This window comes from Furipterus horrens, unplaced genomic scaffold (assembly GCF_987537825.1).
Source record: "Furipterus horrens unplaced genomic scaffold, mFurHor1.1.pri manual_scaffold_3, whole genome shotgun sequence".
NCBI lineage: Eukaryota > Metazoa > Chordata > Mammalia > Chiroptera > Furipteridae > Furipterus > Furipterus horrens.
In genome coordinates, this window is record NW_028327173.1 from 185,931,827 (window position 1) to 185,946,142 (window position 14,316).

The following is a 14,316-nucleotide window of genomic DNA, read 5'->3' on the forward strand; positions in this document are numbered from 1 at the left end:
TCTCTAGTCCATCCATGCTGTGGCAAATGGCAGGATTTCATTCTTTCTTTCTGCTGCATAGTATTCCATTGTGTAAATGTATCAGTTTTTGATCCACTCATCCACTGATGGGCACTTAGGCTGTTTCCAGCACTTGGCTATTGTAAATAGCGCTGCTATGAACATAGCGGTGCATAAGTTCTTTTGAATCCGTGTTTCAGGATTCTTCAGGTATAATCCTAGCAGTGGAATTGCTAGATCAAAGGAAGTTCCATTTTTAGTTTTTTGAGGAACTTCCATACTATTTTCCGCTGTGGCCTCACCAGTCTTCATTCCCACCAGCAGTGCAGTAGGGCTCCTGTTTCTCCACATCCTCGCCAGCACTTGTTGTTTGTTGATTTGTTGATGATGGCCATTCTGACTGGTGTGAGGTGGTATCTCATTGTGGTTTTAATTTGCATCTTCTGATGGCTAGTGATATTGAGCATCCTTTCATATACCTGTGGATTTTCTGTATGTCTTCCTTGGAGAAATGTCTGTTCAGGTCCCTTGCCCATTTTTTAATTGGATTGTTTGTCTTCCTGGTGTGAGTTGTATAAATTCTTTATATATTTTGGAGATCAATCCCTTGTCCGAGGTATCATTGGCAAATGTTTTCCCATATGGTTGGCTCCCTTTTCATTTTGCTAATGCAAAACCCCAGAGATCTTAAGTGCACCATAAATGTGAGGGTGGAGGTACAGTGGGGTGTGTGTATGTGCTTAGTGGGGAGGGTAGGAGGGTGTGGTGGATGGTGTGTGTGGAGGGCTTTGTGGTGTGTGTTTGTGTAGTGTGGGGCGTGTGTGTGTGGGGGGCGTGTGTGTGTGTGTGTTCAAGAGAAGTGAGAGAGGGGCTGAGCAGGTGCTTCTTGCCTATCAAAGGGAAGAATCTGTCCCAAGAAGACTGAGTGGCTTAAAATGCTTTAAATGTATGCATCCCAGTTTTTAAATAATCACAAGAGTAATACTAATAAATTTTTGTCTATTACTTAGTGAGATCTTTCTCTGTGTCAGGCACTTAGCATACACATTCTCAAAAAAAAAAAAAAACCTGTGAGGTATAAGTATTATTATGGGAAAATAAGCATTGAAAAGTTGGGTCAATTGCTCATGATCATAGATCTGAGAAGTGACAAAGCCAGGATTACAACCCTGGTTTCTGACCCAGAACCCAAAGTCTTCCACTCGTATATAATAATGACAATGATAACTACACAAGGTGATAATAATAACTGCCTACATGCGAGTGCATTCGTCATGTGCCAGACACTGTTGTGAATGCGTCACACAGGTTTACTTAATTTATTTTTGCATGACTCTACTTACCATTATCTCATTGTACAGATGAGGAAATTGAGGCACAGAGCATTTTGACATTGATTTCCTTCAATGTAAATTCAACACCTCTTGTTTGTTAGGTGCTGCACGAGGGGTGCTGTGTGGGATCCAGAGTTGAGTAAGACATCGATCTTATTTTCTGGGACCTATCACCAAAGCCCATTGCCATGACCACCAGAAGTTGAAATGGGGGAGAGTAAGAATAGGCATCCTAGGGTATCCTAGAGAAATGAGCATACCAGAAGTTCTCCAAAGCAGGAACCCAAGCAGAGGAGCAAGACAGCATCATGTTTTCAGACTGTGGCCCAAGGAACAGGACAGATGGAACCAAAGTTGTTTTGTTCCACCTGCATTGTGGCTGTAAGAGCAGGACTTTGGAATCAAGCTGCTAGGTTCAAATTCTCATTCTGCCCCTCTTTAGCAGTGTAACTCTAGCAAGTTAATGAACTTCTTTGGACCTCAGTATCCTCATCTGGAAAACTGGGAATAATAACAGTACCCATCTCACAGAGTTGTATGAGAACTAAATGAGTTACCGTATGAGATGACCGTAGAACCGGGCCCAGACCATGGATGGCTTTCTGGGTCAGCTTTCACACTCTCATCAGCCTGTGGTCACCCTGGCTCTTTGAGGCTGAGGTAGGCAGAGGCTGCAGGTAGGAGCCAAGTTGTACCAGTGGTCGGGAGATAAAAACTATAGAAGGAACAAATGAGGGCCTGTCCCTGCCGGCTTCAAGGGGAGGGAGAGGTGAAATCTAATAGAACAGAAAGGAATTCACATTGTGGTATAACAGATTGGCAAATAGGCATGGGGTTCTTCCTTCTGAATTGCCAAGATGCAGGTGGCTGGTTCCTGGGCTGGTTGGAAATGAAGAATTTCCCTGGGCTGGCATTTTCAGTGGTGCCACTGTTGTCCAACTATGGGCATGAAGAGAGGCTCCCGCTGCTTTTGCACAGATTCTCAATCACGCAGGACGGGAATATTGGTCTATCTCCGGCATTCGCTCTATAAAATTTCCCAACCTCAGTCTCTGGCTTGGAAGAAAGACAGAGGCGGCCGGGGGAAGTGGTGGAAGTCAGCCGGGTTCTGTTACAGTAAATCTTTCCTAGAAGCCCTGCTTGCTTTCTTAGGGAAAGAGACAGCTGAGCTCATCAGCCAGGGCTGGATCAGCCCAGAAAGAATCCTTTCTGACCCAAAGAAGACCCCTCAGGAGCTTGGGAAAGGAATGGCTCACTGGGGTGCTTTGTTGTGGACATGGGACTGTCAGACTGGGCAGGGGTGTCTGATGACATATTAGAGCCACTGAGAATGGAGGTTGGCCTTCTGAAAGTGGGACAAGCATGTTTGCCTGAGAGGACTCTTGTGATTCCTCCAGCTCCTCTCCCCAACACTCTTTAGAGAGCATCCCCCTAGGACTTCTCATGTGCGTCGGAAACCACAATTTCCTCTCCCAGAAATCCCATTAAACTGTGAGTGTGTGCACGCCAGTATTCCTTCCCCACCTATCTTTAATTTTTCACACTGCTTTGCACATTTCAACTGTAGTGTACATTCCCATGACATTCTCTGGAAGCTCATTCTCTCTCCACGAGTCTTTCTCTGTCAGCCTCTTTCTGAAGCCACAGGGCCTCAGAGGATGACAAGAGGGTCTGGACTTTGAAATAAGAACTTCTTCCTTCGCGACCTTGTCATCCCACACCTGCTGACTCTGTGTGCACAGCCACTGAGATGAGACATTGGCAAGGGCGTGGGAGGTGGCCTGCACATCGGGCCCACCCACACCCAGCCTCCCAGGTGGTACAGCCTCTGCCCCTCACCTCAGAGCATATTTCCTTCGTGGCTTCCTGCTGAGCTTAAGTGCCAATGATATGGAAACGGGAGGTGTCTAAGGCACACCCCGTGTGGCAGCTTGAGTTTCTTGAAGTTGAGCTGAACCAGGAACCAATGGCCTAGATTTTGCTCCAGATTCTCAACTGGGAGTTTGCTCAGTGCCCATCTGTCCCCTCTTCCCAGGCCAACCAGTCTTTTGGGAAACTGCTTGGCATGCTGGGAGCCCTAGGCCTTTATTCTATTCCACTCACAGTTATCTACTCTAATGGAGTAGAACAGTGACACCAAAAATACTACACATGGAAGATGATTCAAAATGTTGTATGATTCAATCAGAATGCATGCTTCCAGTTACCTATACTGATTTACCTTGCTCATTATAAGCTTCCTCTGCCATTCCAATGAGCTTGCCTTCCTTGTCCAAAAGATGGCCCAGGCCCTGGCCAATGTGGCTCAGTTAGTTGGAGTGTCATCTCATAAACAAAAGTTTATGGGTTCGATTCCCAGTCAGGGCACGTACCTAGGTTGCGGGTTCAATCCCTGGTGCAGGGGGATATGATCCCAGTCCAGGTGTGTACAAGAGGTAATGGATCAATGTTTCTCTCTCACATCAATGTGTCTCTCTTTCCCTTCCTCTCTCCCTAAAAATGTCCTTGGGAAGGATAAAAAAAAAAAAAAGAAAAAAGATGACCTAGGGCCGTAGGGGAACCAGTGAGGACACCCCGTTTGTGTGAAATAATGCATATATGAATACATGAGTTGAGCACAGCTGTCTTTTTTCACAGGAGGCTGTTTCTGTGGAATTAAGAGAACTTTCAGGGCTGCCGCCAGCTTGGGCAGATTAAGCCTGTGCTTGTATTCTGAGCAAGGGTTGTAAAGTCAGCTGTGATGCAGTTTCTCTGGCCCACAAAATGACAAATGGCTTTTGAGGAAGGACTAAGTGACTTATGACCAGGACAATGAAGCAGCCTGAGTCAGTCTCCCCAGTGTGTACATTATGTTATTTACAATAGCAAGAAATAGACACAACCTTAATGTTCACCCACAGGGTATTAGCTGAATGAACATCTGTATGATGGAATACTAGGCAGTCATTAGAATTATGTGCTAGAAGAAGGCTTAATCTCATGGGAAAATGTTCACAACATATCGTTAAAGGGAAAAAGACAGATTATAAACCAGTATGCACAGAATATAGCAGTCCTATAAGAAAAAAAAAAAACATTGTGCACAGTTTTTAACCAGAAGAATATGTTTAAGAACATTAACTATGTTATCTCTGGGTAATAAAACTTGGCCTGACTTTTATTTTCTTTTTTGGAATTATCTCCATTTTTCATATTGTCTCCCATGAACATTTATTATTCCAAAATCAGGAAAAAGTTATATTAAAAGAAAAGATTATCTGAGGGATCAGCAGATGTGTTTCCTGTTCTTTATCCCATGTCTATTCTCCATTTCATACTGGAGCTTCAAACTCCCCAGCCCTTCCCACCACAGATACTAATGGAGCAAGAGGCCTGCAGTGGCCGATGTCCTAGACAGCATCGCCAAGGAGAATTCCTCAATGACAGTAACAGCCTTGGAACGGTTTTGTTTTCACCTAGCACTGGGAATTAATCATACCAAAACCATTATTTTTTTCCTATTTGGGAGTGAGCCTCTCCAAGAGATCCTAAATAAGTGGATAGGGGCTCACAGAGGACAATTACAAACATCAACAGCTGCTCCATGGGTTTTCAAACACGAGTGTGATTCACCCCTGCTCCTTGGCCTTTTTGCCGCATTCTGTCTCTTAGAGTTTTTAAAATTTGCTGTCACGATGAGAAGGAAAGGGGCTGGGAGAACCATAGTCCTTTTCCTTTTACAGAAGGACAATGAAAAGAATTGGAGAGAACAAAAAACTAAGGGACTAAGACAATTCAGCTTTGTTTGCCCAGTTCATGGGACAGTGGTCAGCATCGAGAAGTGCCGGAGAGTGGACAAAAGAAGTGATAAATGATCTCTGAGGAGGAAGCAGTTGGGCCATTGCCACAGGATAGCGGCAGGCCTTGGTGCACGCCACTTCTGGCAAAGGTCTAAAGAACCTTTCTAGCTTTTAACTCCTCCCCATCACCACCTCCTTCCGAAGCAGAATGGTCAAGGTCATCTCACTTCTCACTGTAGGAAATGGCACTGCAAGTGTTCTACCTGTCCTGAAGTCACCATTCCCATCAGTGGCAGATCTTGGTGATGCACCTAGGAGGTAGTGGGGAGCACTGCTCTCCTTCCAGTCCATTGTTCCATCCCATCAACTATGCTGCTCCAGGGGTGCCACATTAACTAATTCTGGTGCATGGTCAGATGGTGGCTTTTGTCAGTAACCCTGTCCTTGGAAAATGTATTCCCCTATTTTATTGGAAAATTCCCCTTGTGCCTGTCATTGCATACATCAGGAGACCAAGGTTTCCATTTTTGCAGAAGTAATGAAGCAGCTATTGTCATTGAGACGCAGGTTCCTGGAATATCTTACTCATCCTTTTACAGCCATAATTCAACCCCAGGAGATGACGTTGGAGGCAGGGGCCTGAGTTCTCCCCAAGCAGAGAAGAAGCAGGCTGAGGCTAGGCTGGGCTGTGCACCGAACCTGGGCCCATGCCCACTCAATCTACCACAAAAATCATTTTGTGTTATCTGCTCTTGATTGCCTGGAAACATCTGAGGGTAGCAGAAGAGAGGGTGGGAACAGAGGGGCCAGCTGAAGAGCATGCACCCTGTTGAATAAGGTTCCCACCATGCACCCCTTAATAAGATTGCCCTAAAAAAAAAAGAGAAAGACAGACAGACAGACATAGATCAATGGAAGGAAGTCTCCCTTACTATATCCTTCCAGATCAGCTTTGTACAGTGGCAGTATCATAGCCAATGAGGTTTATCTGAGGCACTATTACTGCTAATTGAGAACTGTATTGTTCCAGATGGAAAGATGGAAAGATGTCACTTTTCAGGTGGTTGACACAGAAGTGTAAAGAACTGTATTTCAGGGGATGCAAACCGCAGATTTAGTGGTGGAGGACCCTCACTGTTTCAGTCAATGGGATTTGCTAAAGCTGGAAAGTAGGCCTAAAAATGTAGACTAGGGTCCCCTTTGCGATAGAGTGCCATTGTGGGCTCAATCTGATTTAAAATCTAAATTCTCTAGTGGAAGTAGTTTCTGGGGAAGAGATATCTGCTTATGCACAAAGTGGTGCTCTCAGAAGGAAATCCTTAGGCCCTTGTGTTTTCTCATAGAAGACGATGAAGATGAAGCTTCCCCTTGATATTCTTGTTAGACTATGTAAAACCCACTAACTCAAACTTCATTCATTCATTCATTCACATGTCCATTTAACAAATATCTCCTGAATACCTTCCTTGTATGTGCATGAACCAAATGCTATGCACCACCTGGCCTCCCTCCCTGCCCTCCAGGAGCTCACAGCCCAGGAGGAGGGCTCTCAGGGAAACAGAAATTATAATCGATTGTGTGAGAGCCTAAAGCCAAGGAAGAAGGGGCCACAGAGCGCAAAGGCAGGTGAGTAACTGCTTACGTGACCCACGGCTTCCAGGGGCTGTTCGCAGTAAAGGGGACTTGTAAGTTGGGCTGACAGTGAGGAAGTTTTCCAGGTAACTGAACTGTGTTTTTGTTGTAGACATGAATGTGTTACACTATGAGTTCCAGGGGGTGAGGACAAGGTGACTGTGACCGTGGATGACAACCTTCTGGAGAACATGTACACCACCACCCCATCAGGAGCGTGGCTATGTTCCTCAGCAGTGACCCCAGGGGCTTAGTGGCCCAAAGCAAGCCTTAATGTTTGATGCAACCAAGAGACGTCTCGGACCAGAGTCCTGAAGCCAGTGGCATATTCCTCCAGGGACGGCAGCTTCTCAGGAAAATGAGGGTCCAGCTCTATTTAAGCACATAGGCAAAAATGCCTAGACAGAGATTAGAGAGGGCTTGCACAAGGGTGGGTCTGAACTTGCCATTGGACTCAATCCTTTGGTTATGCCCCTCACTCCCTCCGCCTGCCTTATCAGCCCCCCTTCCCACCCAGGCACCTAATGAGTATTCATGGTTCAAGACCCAGCTAAAATGCCACCCCCTCTGAGAAGACTCCCAATATTCCAGGATCAAATGGCCATCCCCATTCTTATCCCACCGTCACCCTTGGCACAGGGGCATTCCATCCTACCTGACTCAGAAATCACCGCATTCATTTATTTACACGTCTTGTCTCCCTGAGGGCAGGAAGTGGATCTTTCTCATTTCTGAGAGCCTAGTGCCAAACTCAATGCCTGGTGAACTTGTATCAAACGGATGCAGGCTGCATTTCAGCTCTTAGCCTGGCTTGGAGTCTTCTAACAGAGCAGAAGATATTGTATTGCGAAGTCCTTCCTGATAAAATCATAAGAGTGCCTAATACCCCTGTTTCACATATAAAGAAACTCAAGTGCAAAGGGAGGCAACTCCAGAATTTAGTGTGTGGTGGATCCAGGAGTGTAAATCCCAACCGGGACGGTGCTGAGACCGAAATTCCTCAGAGTCTGGGCCATCCCAAATCAGAGGAAATGCCAAACAAGCCAGAACCTCGCGGAGTAGTTCCACAGTGCTGGGCTCCAGCGTGTTCTGGAAGGTTCTCCCAGCTGTGCCTCCAGAAAGTCGGGGCGGGAGAAGCCCCACGGCCCAGCGCAGTGTCAGGTTCCCCCTTTTCTGTCAGCAGGCATGGAAGAACCTTGAAGAAAATGGAGTATTATTATTTGTTTGTTTTTACAGTGACTCATCTGTCGTAACTGGGTTAAAGTCCACTTAGAGAAAAGGAGAACAAAAGACCTCCTGTTAGTGCTGGAAGTTTGCCTCTTAAGATATCACTGAGAGGAACTGGGAAGGAAAAAAAAAAAAAAAACAGCAGGGCAGAGGAAGCTGCAGGCCTTCAGGAACACTGCGGCGCTTTGGAAAGGCAAACACGGCGGCTTTCATCTCCAGCGCCCTATCTGGCTGGCCGCTCCCTCTGCCGCTGTTTTATGACCCTCTGCGGTGCTGGCTGTCACACACAGGCCAGTGCCCTGTTCCCATACTCTGTGAGCACAGGGAGGCTGCCACTGCTGGGGCAGCCAACCCCAGGCTCAGCATGATGATGACGACGGTGACGGGACTGACACATAGGGCTCTCCACATGCCAGAGGCTGATTTAGCATTCTATATCGTAACTCATTTCACAAACACGCAGCAGGCTCGCATGCTACCTGCGTCCCCAGCTGCAGCAGAGGGGAGAGGCCACGAGGCGGAAATCTGGCTCTGCCCTCTCTGGGAAACGCATTGGCCTCAGTGCACATAGAAGAACCAAAGGGCTTCTAGGCTCCCAAATCAAGTGGGACCACATATCCAAGTGGCATTTTCCAGGGTGAAGACTCAAGCCATCTGACTCCAAAACCCAAGGACTTAACCAATGACTCTCTTCAAAGGACGAAAGTCAGAGAAAGCCAGGACTATCACAGTTCTCTTCCCTCAGGCTTCCATGTGATCAGGCCCACCTGTGTTCAACTGACACCCGTGTCTCTTATCACTCAGCTCTGTGGAAATGGTATTCTCAGCCTTGGCCGCCAGACATGAGACAGTCTGTGCCGTGATTGCCCATTCTGGGGCTGGCCCTCTGCACCTTCGTTGCAGGAAGCTGAGATTTCTCTGCTGCAAGGCTGTGAAGAAGGAGGGGGACATGAAGAGAAGACAGACTTCCCTGAACACTCCAGGCCCTCCCTCCTTTCACAGGCACTTCCCATCCCCCTCTTCCTTCCCAGGGGTCTGCTAGACCCCAGAAATTAGGCCTGGCCTGTGGGTCCCAGGCCTCTGCAATGCTGGAGGCCTTCTGGGCCTCCCAATTCAAATAGCTCTAATCATTCCAATTTCTGGACGAGACATATTTTTGGTCATTTCTCACCAAGCACCAAGGATTCTTAAACAGAAACCCCAAGATGAAAGCATGACTGTGCTAATCTATCCTCGTGGTTAGGCATGTTCCACAGCATGCAGGTGTGGGGAACAACCTAGGTGCTGTGATAGGAGCCACAGGTAAGGGGCTCCGGTGCAGGGCTGGGCCCCTGGCTTTCTGCAGGCTGCTCTGTGACTGGCAGTGGGTTACTCACACTAACAAGCAAGGCCTCTGCCAACAATGGGTTGGGGGAAAACTCAAACGAAGCTGATCCTAGGCTCCTCCTGTTGGCTGGCCTCAGGGGGATCAGGCCCCTGGTGGAATCACTGGAGATTTAGGGCTTAATTAAACCCTGGCTTTGGGCCAACATCCCGGTGGCCCCTTGAATTTCCCAGGTCCACCCAAGTGGCATAAACACTGGACTGGGAATGTGAACCTTTGAGCTGATCCTGCAAGACCTGGACCTCATTAGCTAAGAGCCCACTCACAGGGCTTGGTAGGTGTTGGCAGCCCCAACCTTGGAAGTAGAGAGTGACTTTAAGTTAATGGTCCCTACCTCTGCACTCTGGGACCACAGCTGGGGTGCTGGGCAGACCACCTCCCTCCCCACTGGGACCTTAGGGAGTCCTTTCATTTCTTGGCCTGATAAAGCCCAAGCTCATCAACCGAGGTGAGCAAATCATCTTCCTAGCAGGCTATCCTTGATTATTCTTTGCACTTAGAGATGATTTTTACTTCTCAGCAAATGGTTGGATCTTGCTCAGCCTGAAGCATGAGGGTTGGGGTATTTCCCTACTTGAGGCCACTAGAGAATCTCTTGTGTGGGGGCACCCGTGGAGCAGATGGAACAACAGTGTGCTTTCTTGAGGTCGGCCATTTTGTTGTTGCTTACACTCAGCATTTGCCTGCGACCCTTAGGGACTCAGCAGAGTAAGCTGCCTAGGTTTCCTTGTGGCCCAGGACTGAGCAAGCAGGAGATCTGTTCCCTGACCCCTCACAGCTGGCTGGCCAGGAATCCCTCTGAAATTATCCCGTAGCCACCGCCTGACACATTGGACCCTGGAGCTGGTCTCCTGGCCAAGTCTCGCCAGTAACTTGGGGGTCCTGGCAAGATGTAAGGGATTAAGAAATGGTCTAGCAGCGGAAGGAGGAGAGCCAGGTATGAGACCGCCCACCCAACTAGCTCTGTGACCTTGCTTGTCAGCATCATGCTCATCTGGGCCACAGTTTCCGTGCCTGTAAACATAATGATGACACCTGCCACCAACTTCTCTCTAAAGGAGAACGGGAGAGTGAATTAATTAATGTTTATTGAGCACTTGGAGTTCTTTGGAGAAGGGCCTTTATAAATATCAGACATGATTAAAGGATAACAGTTTGCTAACTCTTAGAGGAAGTACTTAATGGGATCAGGGATGAATACCTGGGTGACTGAGTTTTATTCTTTATTCATATATGCACAGGGCTCCCATCACTCAGCTCTACTGTCCACTCATGTTATTATCTTGTTGCTGTTGTTTTCATTTTTACATATAATAGTAGGTGCAACAGATGTTACCGTCTTACCATGCTTGCCCACTGTCTCCGTCCCTCATACCAGCTCCTGGCCCCTCCACCAAGGTCATCGAGACCACCTCATTGTCAAGCTCAATGGCTTTTTCTTATTCCTCTCTCCTTGTCTTTTCTGGAGTGTGACTCTGGTCACCACCCTCTTCTCATCTTCAAAAGTCTTACTCTGTGTTTTTCTCAACCCCAACAGGTAAAAACTGAAGTTGTCATTGTCCCCAAGTCAATTCCCTTCCCTGACCGCCCTATTTCTCTTGACATTCTCATGGGGCCCAACCTTCAGATCCCCCTCTCCATTGCCACCCCTCCGTGCAGGCCCTGTTCTCCCAGTCTGCTTGGTCCTTAAAAAATCCTTCCCCTGGCCCATGAAACCCCCAGACTCAAGGCAGGTGTGACATGTGTATGTCCCCAAATGCCACACAGACCTCTCTGTACCACTTTGACCTCTGGCCATCCTGTTCCCCAAAGCCACCCAGGTGTTTCCTGCCCTCTTCCTGTCGGCCACTCCTGCTCCATACACCACCGGACCTACTTTCCTTCTTGTCCACCTACCTGTCTGATTCCCAAACCCAGTTTCTACACGGGTTCCCAGCAAGGTCATGGAGCTTCCTGAAAATCTAGCAAGAGGTTCTTTTCTAGAGCACCATGACAGACTCATCCCCTGCCTACATCCCCCCTCTGACAGACACAGACATATAGACACACATACTCACTCAGTGCAGATATAGATAGACACACACAGAAGCATATAAACTTACAGAAAGACAGAGTCACAGACATACAGACAGACTCATGCACAGGTGCCCCAACAGGCATACAAACACATACCTCCACACACATGTTTTTGCTACCCTCTCAGCATCCTGACAGGGTGAAACTGGTCTCCCTCACCCCTCAGAGTAGCCACTTCTCCTTACTCCTGCCTTTCTCCTTTCCCATCTGTATTAGTCAGGGAAACAAAACCAGAGAAACAAAACTAGTAGCAGATATATAGGGGAGGCAAAAGTAGGTCTACAGTTGTTCATATGGAAAATAATAATACAAGAATAAACTTCTGTTTTGTGTACTCACAACTGTAAACCTACCTTGGCCCCACCCTGTGTATACACATACACATGCGTGCACACACATACATAGACAAACATATACATATACATTTACATACACACAGATTTTAAGGAATTTCTCATGCAGTTGTGGGGGCTGTCAAGTCTGAAATCCACAGGGCAGGCAAGGAAGCTGAAGACCCAGGGAAGAAGTGATGTTGGAACTCGAGCCTAGAGGCAGTGTGGAGACAGAATTGCTTTTCCTCAGGGGACTCCAGTCTTTCCTCTGAAGGACTTCACCTGATTGGAAGAGGCCCACCCACATTATGGAGGGTTATCCGTTCTACTCAAAGTGTACTGATTTAAATGTTAATCACATCTAAAAAATACCATCACAGCAACATCTAGACTGGTGTTATATCAAGCATCTGGGTGCCATGACCTAGCCAAGTTGACACATGTAATTAACCCTCACACCGCACATCTGGTAAGCCAGAGCCCATATAAATCTCCTGTAAAGTCACTCTCATCACAATGATTCCCGGCTCTGAAACCTAAAACACCTTCACCCCAGATTCATAGTAGGCACATGGTAAATAATCGTTGAGTGAATGAATAACGAATGGTCTTCGTGATGGGTACCTGTCAGCTCAACACAGCCAATTATTTTACAGGTGAAATAGTGAGCTTAGCTAGAAGCTGAGAATACAAATATCAAATGCCTGTTTTTTGTCTTTTCCCTCTACCTTCCTGAGGAAGGGCGATGCTGCAGAAGTCCCTACTCCCCCACAGCACCTAACAAAGTGCCTTATACAAAGCAGGCCCGCCATTGTTTGTGGATTAATTAATTTGAGTCTTTTTACTGATCCCTATATCAGATTTACCTGAAATATAAAATTTCAGGACCTCATTTATGAAATTATGAATTGTCGTGCTGAAGTCTGTTTCCACTTTTATTTTTAAGGTACAGATGTTAAGAGATATTTTTATACTCAGGAAGAGTTCATGTACCCCAGAACATTGACAGGGGTCTCTAGGGGAGGGATTGCAGGTGGCTTCTATTTGATTTTTTATTCTTTTCTGTGCCTTCCAAATTGTCCTCCATGACTATGTGTTACTTTTATAATGTTTTTTTAAAGTTCATTTTTTTCTTTTATCATTTATGAGTGTGAGGAGATTCAGGATTCTGTTCTCTGCTCTTTCTTGGGCCCTCAGTATACCTCTTGGCTTCCCTTTGAAAAGAAGGTGTTCTAGGATATCCTTGTAAAAATCTGTGAGGTCATAGAAGATAAAGTAAACTGCAGATGGCTATTCTGTTTTATGTTCAAGTGTCAGGAAACATGGAACTTTTAATAAAAGCATTCGGGAGCTCATAATTACAGCTGTTTTGGGGAACAGCGAACCTGGGTAGTCTGCATCTCCCCTCGAGCCTCTCCTCCAACCCGCAGGCCCCGCTGCCGCTCCTGGACCCCTGTCCTCCTGTTGTCAGACTGCGTCTGTGCCAGAGGAACAACACCCGGCCACGGTGGAAGCGACTGTTCCTTGAACTTTGCTTCAGACCCCGCCTGCTGGGGTCTCCGGAGGGAAGTGTTCACCTCTAGCCCAAATGAAATGGAGCTTCAGAAAAACCACAGCAGAGCCGCGGCGGCCTCAGTCCCTGAACTTTGTATTTCTTAGACTGCCAGAATCACTGGCTGCCCAGTGCCACGGAACTCCCAAAAATGTGGAGGGGAAACTGAAGAGCCAGAGGAACGCAGACATCTGTGGCTGGGGAGTCTGTCTCAAGAGTCGCTGGGAACAGTGCAGCCAGGTGTGCTGGGAGGGGCTGTAGCTGTGTGAGAAGGTGGGTGAACCACACCAAGGAGGCCAGGTCTGCTCCGAAGCTGAAATTCCAAGAAACTTACCCTGCACAAGGCCAAGTGTGTGAAATCCCCCACGTTCTGGACAGGATCCTACGCAAATTGCTGGGCTTTCCAGTGTGATATTTGATAAGTGCAAATGGGCCGAAAATATTCTTGAGATTTTTCGGTTTTGTACAATTTGTGGTGGCCGCCACAGCCTGTCTCACCGCCTACGGCATCCCGCCAGTGGTTGCACTGGCCAGGCGGGGCCAGCTTTTGTCCTCATCATCTCGGCCCACAGGGAAAACAGAGGCCCGCTCCACGTCCTCATGGGCACATGTTCCCCTGCACCCTGTTCCGGCAGAGACAGCAACAGCCCCCCAAAATGCCCCAGTGGCAGCGTCGTGGCCCCCAGCCAGGCCAGCCTCCTTGCTCGTTTAGTCAGCAGATGTCTGAACTGGCAGAAATTGTAGTGCTCATTGACCCAGCCTCCTCACTGAAGAGCCAACCTCTGCCTTCGTCTTCATAAGGTGGTCTTCCGGTGCATCTCTTCTCCTTACAAGGGCAGCAGTCATATTGGATTAGGAGCCCACCCCGCTCCAGTCCATCATCTTAACTAATTACACCTGCAATGGCCCCATTTCCAAACAGACTCATGTTCTGTGATTCCAGGAAGGACATGAATTGGGGGCAGGGGGCACTATCCAACCCAGTACAGCCTTCCTGCCC

The 14,316-nt window shown here is 47.5% G+C and overlaps 1 pseudogene; it reads left to right on the plus strand.

Annotated features, from left to right (window-relative positions):
• The first annotated feature begins 6,061 nt into the window (after positions 1-6,061).
• Positions 6,062-6,192, plus strand: LOC150016958 (U4 spliceosomal RNA; annotated as a pseudogene).
• The last annotated feature ends 8,124 nt before the right edge of the window (positions 6,193-14,316 follow it).